Raw genomic sequence first — 9,313 nt, forward strand, 5'->3', positions numbered from 1 at the left:
TCTAAGCTAAGACTCTAAGCTAAAACTCTAAACTCTTAACTAAAACTAAAGTAAACTTCAACTCTTACTAAAACTCTAAGCTAAGACTCTAAGGTAAAACTCCAAACTCTTAACTATAAGTAAACTAAACTCCTAATCCAAGAAAAACTATAAGCTGAGACTCTAAGGTAAAACTCTAAACTCTTAACTAAAACTAAACTAAACTAGAACTTCAACAAAAACTCTAAGCTAAGACTCTAAGCTAAGACTCTAAGCTAAGACTCTAGGCTAAAACTCTAAACTCTTGATGATGATTGATTGATTAACTAAAATTTAACTAAAACTACAACTTTAACTAGAACTCTAAGCTATGACTCTAAGCTAAAACTCTAAATTCTTAACTATAACTAAACTAAACTTCAACTCTAACTAAAACTCTAAGTTAAGACTCTAAGCTAAAACTCTCAATACTTAACTATTACTAAACTAAACTTCAACTCTAACAAAAACTCTAAACTAAGACTCTAAGCTAAAACTCTAAACTCTTAACTAACTAAACTAAACTTCAACTCTAACAAAAACTCTAGGCTTAGATTCTAAGCTAAAACTCTAAAATCTTAACTAAACTAAACTAAACTAGAACTTCAACAACGACTCTAAGCTAAAACTCTATATTCTTAAATGAAACTAAGGTAAACTATAAGTCTAGCTAAAACTAAGTTAAGAATCTACAGACTTTGCTAAAACTAAAGTAAACTATAACTCTAACTCAAACTTGAAGATAAGACTCTAATCTAAAACTCCAAACTCTAAAGTATAACTAAACTAAGCTAGAACTCTAACAAAAACTCTAAGCTAAGACTCTAAGGCTAAAACTCTAAACTCTTAACTAGAACTAAAGTAAACTAGAACTTCAACAAAAACTCTAAGCTAAAGACTCTAAGCTAAGACTCTAGGCTAAAACTCTAAACTCTTAACAAAAACTTAACTAAACTACAACTTTAACTAAAACTCTAAGCTATGACTCTAAGCTAAAACTCGTAATTATTAACTATAACTAAACTTCAACTCTAACTAAAACTCTAAGCTAAGGCTCAAAGCTAAAACTCCAAACTCTTAACTATAGCTAAACTAAACTTCAACTGTAACTAAACTCTAAGCTAAGACTCTAGGCTAAAACTCTCAACTCTTAACTATAAACTAAACTAAACTTCAACTCTAACTAAAACTCTAAGCTAAGACTCTAAGTTTAAACTCTAAATTCTTAACTATAACTAAACTTCAACTCTAACTAAAACTCTAAGCTAAAACTCTAAACTCAACTAAAGCTAAACTAAACTAAACTAGAACTCTAAGCTAAAACTATAAAGTAAAAGTAAACTAAACTAAACTTCAACTCTAACTAGAACTCTAAGCTAAGACTCTAAGGTAATACTCTAAACTCTTAACTAAAACTAAACTAGAACTCTAACAAAAACTCTAAGCTCAGACTCTAAGCTAAAAACTCTAAGCTCTTAGCTATAACTAAACTAAACTTCTACTCTAACTAAAGCTCTAAGCTAAGATTCTAGGATAAAACTCTAAACTCTTAACTAAAACTTAACTAAACTACAACTTTAACTAAAACTCTAAGCTATGACTCTAAGCTAAAAGTCTAAATTCTTAACTATAACTAAACTAAACTTAAACTCTAACTAAAACTCTTAACTAAGACTTTATGGTAAAATTCTAAACTCTTAACTAAAACTAAACTAAACTAGAACTCTAACTAAAACTTTAAGTTAATACTCTAAGGTAAAACTCTAAACTCTTAACTATAACTAAACCAAACTTCAACTCTAACTAAAACTCTAAGCTAAAACTCTTAATTCTTAACTATAACTAAACGAAACTTCAACTCTAACTAAAACTCTAAGCTAAGACTCAAAGATAAAACTTCAAACCCTTAACTATAGCTAAACTAAACTTCGACTATAACTAAACTGTAAGCTAAGACTCTAGGCTAAAACTGTCAACTCTTAACTATAACTAAACAAAACTTCAACTCTAACTAAAACTCTAAGCTAAGACTCGAAGCTAAAACTCTAAACTATAACTAAACTTCAACTCTAACTAAAACTCTAAGCTAAGATTCTAAGCTAAAATTCTAAACTCAACTAAAACTAAACTAAACTAGAGCTCTAAGCTAAAACTATAAAGTAAAACTAAACTAAACTTCAAAACTAACTAAAACTCTAAGCTAAGACTCTAAGCTAAAACTCTAAATTCTTAACTATAGCTAAACTAAAATTCAACTCTAAATAAAAGTCAAAGCTAAGGTTCAAATTTAAAATTCTAAACTCTTAACTATAGATAAACAAAACTTAAACTCTAACTAAAATCTAAGCTAATAATCTAGGATAGAACTCTAAACTCTTAACTATAACTAAACCAAACTTCGACTCTAACTAAAACTCTAGGCTAAGACTCTAAGCTAAAACTCTAAACTCTTAACTATAACTAAACTTCAACTCTAACTAAACCTCTAATCTAAAACTCTAAACTAAACTAAAACTAAACTAAACTAGAACTCTAATCTAAAACTATAAATTAAAACTAAACAAAACTTCAACTCAAACTAAAACTCTAAGCTAAGACTCTAAGGTAATACTCTAAACTCTTAACTAAAACTAAAATAAGCTAGAATACTAACTAAAATTATAAACTAAGACTCTAAGCTAAAAACTCTTAGCTCTTAACAATAACTAAACTAAACTTCAACTCTAGCTAAAGCTCTAAGCTAAGACTCTAGGATAAAACTCTGAACTTTTAACTAAAACTTAACTAAACTACAACTTTAACTAAAACTCTGAGCTATGACTCTAAGCTAAAACTCTAAATTCTTAACTGTAAGTAAACTAAACTTTAACTCTAAATAAAACTATAAGCTAAGACTGTAATCTAAAACTCTAAACTATTAACTATAACTAAACTAAACTAGAACTCTAAAAAAAACTTTGAGTTATGAATCTAGGTTAAACCTCTAAACTCTTAACTATAACTAAACAGAACTTCAACTTTAGCAAAAACTCTAAGCTATGACTATAAGCTACAACTCTAAACTCTTAATTATAACTAAACTAAACTTCAACTCTAACAAAAACTCTAAGCTAAGACTATAAGCTAAAACTCCAAACTCTTAACTATAGCTAAACTAAACTTCAAGTCTAACTAAACTCTAAGCTAAGACTCTAGGGTAAAAATCCAAACTCTTAACTATAACTAAACTAAACTTCAACTCTAACTAAAACTCTAAGCTAAGACTCGAAGCTAAAACTTTAAACTTTTAACTATAACTAAACTTCAACTATAACTACAACTATAGGCTAAAACTCTAAGCTAAAACTCTAAACTCAACTAAAACTAAACTAAAGTAGAACTCTAAGCTAAAACTATAAAGTAAAACTAAACTAAACTTCAACTCTAACTAAAACTCTAAGCTAAGACTCTAAGGTAATACTCTAAACTCTTAACTAAAACTAAAGTAAACTAGAACTCTAAAAAAAACTCTAAGCTAAGACTCTAAGCTAAAAACTTTAAGCTCTTAACTATAACTAAACTAAACTTCAACTCTAACTAAAGGTCTAAGCTAAGACTCTAGTCTAAAACTCTAAACTCTTAACTAAAACTTAACTAAACTAGAACTTTAACTAAAACTCTACGTTAAGACTCTAAGCTAAAACTCTAAATTCTTAACTATAACTAAACTAAACTTCAACTCTAGCTAAAACTCTTAGCTAAGAATCTAAGGTAAAAATATAGACTCTTAACTAAAACTAAACTAAACTAGAACTCTAACAAAAACTCTAAGCTAAGACTCTGAGCTAAAACTCTAAACTTTTAACTATTACTAAACTAAACTTAAACTCTAAATAAAACTCTAAGATAAGACTCTAAGCTAAAACTCTAAATTCTTAACTAAAACTAAACTAAATTATAGTTTTAACAACAACTCTAAGCTAGGACTTTACGCTAAGAACTCTAAGCTCTTAACTAAAACTACAATAAACAAGAACTCTAACAAAATTTCCAAGCTAAGACTCTAAGCTAAAATTCTAAATTCTTAACTAAAACTAAACTAAACTTCAACTCTAACTAAAACTCTAAGCTATGACTCTAAGCTAAAACTCTTAATTCTTAACTATAACTAGAACCAAACTTCAACTGTAACTAAACTCTAAGCTAAGACTCTATGCTAAAACTCTCAACTCTTAACAATAACTAAACTAAACTTCAATTCTAACTAAAACTCTAAGCTATGACTCTAAGCTAAAACTCTAAATTCTTAACTATTACTAAACTAAACTTCAACTCTAACTAAAAATCTAAGCTAAGACTCTATGGTAAAATTCTAAACTCTTAACTAAAACTAAACTAAACTAGAACTCTAACAAAAACTCTAAGCTAAGTCTCTAAGCTAAAACTCTAAACTCTTAACTAAAACTAAACTAAACTAGAACTCTAACTAAAACTCTAAGCTAAGGCTCTAAGGTAAAACTCTAAACTAAAACTAAACTAAACTAGAACTCTAGCTAAAACTCTAAGCTATGACTCTAAGCTAAGACTAAGCTAAAACTAGAGCTAAGACTCCAAGATAAAACTCTAAACTCTAACAAAGAACTCTAACTAAAACTCTAAGCTAAGGCTCTAAGGTAAAACTCTAAACTAAAACTAAACTAAACTAGAACTCTAGCAAAAACTCTAAGCTATGACTTTAAGCTAAAACTCAAAACTCTTAACTATAACTAAACTAAACTTCAACTCTAACTAAAACTCTAAGCTAAGACTCTAAAACTAAAACTCTGTAACTATAGCTAAACTAAACTTCAACTCTAACTAAACTCTAAGCTAAGACTCTAGGCTAAAACCGAACAGGGAGGGAGGAAGGGAGGGGCTCGGGGGCCTTTGGGGGCTAGGGGGCCTGGGGGTAGGGGGGCCCTTTGGTGACCCTTGGGGCCTTTGGGGCCTGGGGGCCCTTTGGGGTTGGGGTAGGGGACCTCATAACATTGATCAAATGGAACTTGTGTATTATAAAGACCACAGAGTTTCGCCTCAATTATCTTCAAAATCATCATCTAAAATCATATTCTAAAATGTCTCAAACGGTTTCGCCCAAATAATCCCCTAAAATGTCTCAAACGGTCTTAGAAATCTAACTAAAACTCTAAGCTATGACTCTAAGCTAAAACTCTAAACTCTTAACTATAACTAAACTTCAACTCTAACTAAAACTCTAAGCTAAGACTCTAAGGTAAAACTCTAAACTCTTAACTAAAACTAAACTAGAACTCTAACTAAAACTTTCAGCTAAGACTCTAGACTAAAACTCTAATCTCTTCACTAAAAATAAACTAAACTAGAACTCTAAATAGAACTCTAAGCTAAGACTCTAAAGTAAAACTCTAAACTTTTAGCTAAAAACTAAACTAGAACTCTAACTAAAATTCTAAGCTAAGACTTCAAGATAAAACTCTAAATTATTAACGAAAACTAAACTAAACTAGAGCTTTAACTAAAATTCTAAGCTAAGACTCTAAGGTAAAACTCTAAACTAAAAATAAACTAAACTAAAACTCTAGCAAAAACTCTAAGCTATGACTCAAAGCTAAAACTCTAAACTCTTAACTATAACTAAACTAAACTTCAACTCTAACTAAAACTCTAAGCTAAGACTCAAAACTAAAACTCTGTACTATAGCTAAACTAAACTTCAACTCTAACTAAACTCTAAGCTAAGACTCTAGGCTAAAACCAAACAGGGAGGGAGGAAGGGAGGGGCTCGGGGGCCTTTGGGGGCTAGGGAGGCCTGGGGGAGGGGGCCCTTTGGTGACCCGTGGGGCCTTTGGGGCCTGGGGGGCCCTTTGGGGTTGGGGTAGGGGACCTCATAACATTGATCAAATGGAACTTGTGTATTATAAAGACCACAGAGTTTCGCCCCAATTATCTTCAAAATCATCTTCTAAAATCCTCTTCTAAAATGTCTCAAACGGTTTCGCCCAAATAATCCCCTAAAATGTCTCAAACGGTTTCGCCCAAATATACCCTAAACGTAATTTCTGCATGTTCCTTTTGTTTTGACATCCCTGCACTGTCACATTTTAAATTCCTAGGAAACCATTTCCCGGGTTAATCTCTTCATCTCTAAGATGTTCCTAGCTACACTATTATGGTTTCGATAGAATATCAATTTATCACTCTGACCTAAAGATCGGAGAAGCCATATTTAAAAATAAAATTTCTATCTCTTTAGAATCCCGTATAATTCTTAGGAAACAAGTGATGTCATTTCTAATTCCCCTTTCGTAGATCAATAATTCCCCTCGATTATGCAAATTAATTTTTCAGAAATTCTGTCCCCTTCTTTTATGTAATCAATTTCTCGGAAATCCTCTCCCCTTCATTTATGCAAATCAAGTTCTCTGAAATCCACTTCCCCCTCTTGTTCTAGATCAATACATCTCTCCCCCGTTAATGCGCATGTGCAAACTTTGCCCTGGAGTCATTACACCTGGACGAACAGCAACAACTAAAACTAAACTAAACTAGAACTCTAACTAAAACTAAAACTCTAAGATAAGACTCTAAGGTAAAACTCTAAACTAAAACTAAACTAAACTTGAAAGAGGTGTCATTGACCCGTTAGAATCAATAAACCATGAAAATACATCAAAGTGAGAAAAATCCAGTTTTTTCATTCTCAGTGACAAAAACCATAAAAACATGCATTAACTATGTGCAATCCTTATTCATTATGCCCTTCCTACTAACACTTAGATTGAAAACTAGTTCTTTTTCTTATCTCTTGTTTTACTCTATTTTTAAAAATCAGTTTGCTAGTCCAACGCCTCATCAAGATAAGGGCTATGGAAAACACAAAAAGAAAATTCAAGGGAAAAATAAAGTTTAGCTTGAAATTAACTTTTTTTTCATAACATTTATTTATATGAATTTGTATTGAATTTGACTAACAGTCCAAAGACAGCGCGAAATTAAAAAATATATATCACGTGAAATCAAACCACATAACCGTTTTCTATGCAAGAAAAATTATCGACAAGTGCAACATATTTCTGCCGAAGTGCCGTACCCTGGGCATGGACAAATAATTTCAAACTGTCAGCAAAGCAGCGAAAGTGAAATAAAAAATTTTACAATTAAGAATTGAATATCTTCTGAATAAGAAATGCATAGTAAGAAAACAAAAACTAGCCACTTCTGCTCTCTATGTAATCTTATGTTCTCATTCTTTAATGATACCGCATGATTTTGTCGTTGTAAGTTCTTAAATTGACATCAATAATTTTGTGTTTATGGCAGAGGCGGACTGGTAGTGAAAAGGTAAAGGGGCATTTGGGTTAGGCGGCCCTACCTGTGGGCCGTGTTTAATCAGAAACGGTCTTGAACAATAATTGGAAATTACCCTTTTCGTCATTCATGCCAAAATTTGCATCGCCAGGCAAATTAGTACTACCCGCTAAGTAAGAAGTAGGCTTACAGTAGTAAAAGGACAGATACCGCTAATCATTTTTTTGACAACCATCTCCCTGATGCTTGGTTAGACTTGATGTTGCTTAGGTTTTCACATAAAGGGAGAGCAGCATCGTATTTTCATCTGTATAAAATTTTCAGCTTTCCTCCTGCATCTTGGAAATCTGAGCCAAAGAACAATTCAAGGTATTTGTCCTCTTCAGAAGGATGTTTAAGACTACTGAAAGATTTTCGACTTTCCATCAAAACACAAAATATATATTTTGATCAGATACAAAACAAAATAGCTGGACTAAAGGAGGAAAAAGGTACTGCACTGACAAAAGTGATGTTAAAGTTTTCGAGTCTCTTTTCACGTCTTTTAAAACCTCTTCAAATTGCACTGAATCAAGCAGCTCCCCATCACCTGACATCAACATGAATGCTTCCAAGAGATTATCTGATATTGTAGTTCTTAAACTTGTCTTAATGAGCTTCACTTTTCCGACGGATCTTCCACATCTGACTGGAGAAAACAAATGAGTCAGTAGAAATTCTTAGGCCAGAAAAACTAAACTGTAAGCTGATGAGCACAAATTGAGCCTTAATAGTAGCCGATACATGCAAATTATGTAGTTGTTGCACAAAATGCAGGAATTTGAATCTCGCACATCAGCCCCTCCACATTCAGCTCCAAATAGAAGTTCATTTCAAATTCTGAATTAGGCCCATTCTGGCTATGTTTACCACCTATGCTAATAATTTCATCGTACACTGGCACAAAGTTTTTCAGCTCTGACCTCAGCTCATCATGAAAATCCTTCGCTATCACTGCAAGTGGTAGCGATGGACCCCGAGATTATAGCAGAAAGGCAGCTTGGAAAAAAAAATTAGATGAAATTTCTCCTCTTCTTGACTGATTTGTGAAAATTTAAGTAAAAACTGCGTTAGAATAAACCATGGGCACTGGCAGGGGGGCCATGAACCCCCTGTAAATTTATGATAATAAAGTAATTATAAGGAAACCAAACGAAATAAAGCAGAATAAGAAAAATCCATGGAAAAAATGTGTGTTGCCCCATTGTTGGCTGCCTGCCAATAGCTTTTGACCCTCAATAAGGAAAATATAAGTTCTAATTTGTGACTGAGTGACCCCTAAACAGTTTTTCACAAATGTTTTCTATATGATTTGGTTGGAGCAAAAAAAAAATCCAATTCTTCATAGTAATGAGTGGTAAGTAAATAGCGATCCTTGTCAATAACGAAAGTATAATAGCCTAACTATTGATAACGTTTAGTCAAAAAATCAGCTTTTAATGGTGATTCTAAATATGTGTTTGTTTATTAGTAATTAGTTCAGTTATTAGAACACAGGAAATCGTATAATTATAGAAAACACAAGGAAAACAATGGGCAATTTCGGTAAGAATATGCCGTTAACTTTTGCATGCATTTCAAGAGTACCCATGAGCTGATATTTGAAGCCACCATAATCAGATATGTTCCCCTGAACGGAATGCTGGGAATTTCTGTATTTTCCTGCTGAACGGATAAGTTTTTTATGTTTTATTATCATTTTTTTTTCCCGAAGTGATTGTATTTATCTAGTTGTCATTTTGAAAGAGATTTAATTTTTTACAGTTATGAAGTATAAAGGTTTCAAATATATTCGTTCTTGGAATACAAAATTAAATTTAAAACATTGAATGAAAATTTTTTATTTGATTTCCGTCATCTTAGTTTTAATATTTTACTTTGAACAAACTACTTTGATAATGCGTTAATTTTATAAATACTGAGTAGTCTAAAGGCATTAAATATTTTCGTG

The sequence above is a fragment of the Artemia sp. Qi Xiang Cuo genome, chromosome 2 (assembly GCF_049724085.1).
Source record: "Artemia sp. Qi Xiang Cuo chromosome 2, ASM4972408v1, whole genome shotgun sequence".
NCBI classification, from domain to species: Eukaryota; Metazoa; Arthropoda; class Branchiopoda; order Anostraca; family Artemiidae; genus Artemia; species Artemia sp. Qi Xiang Cuo.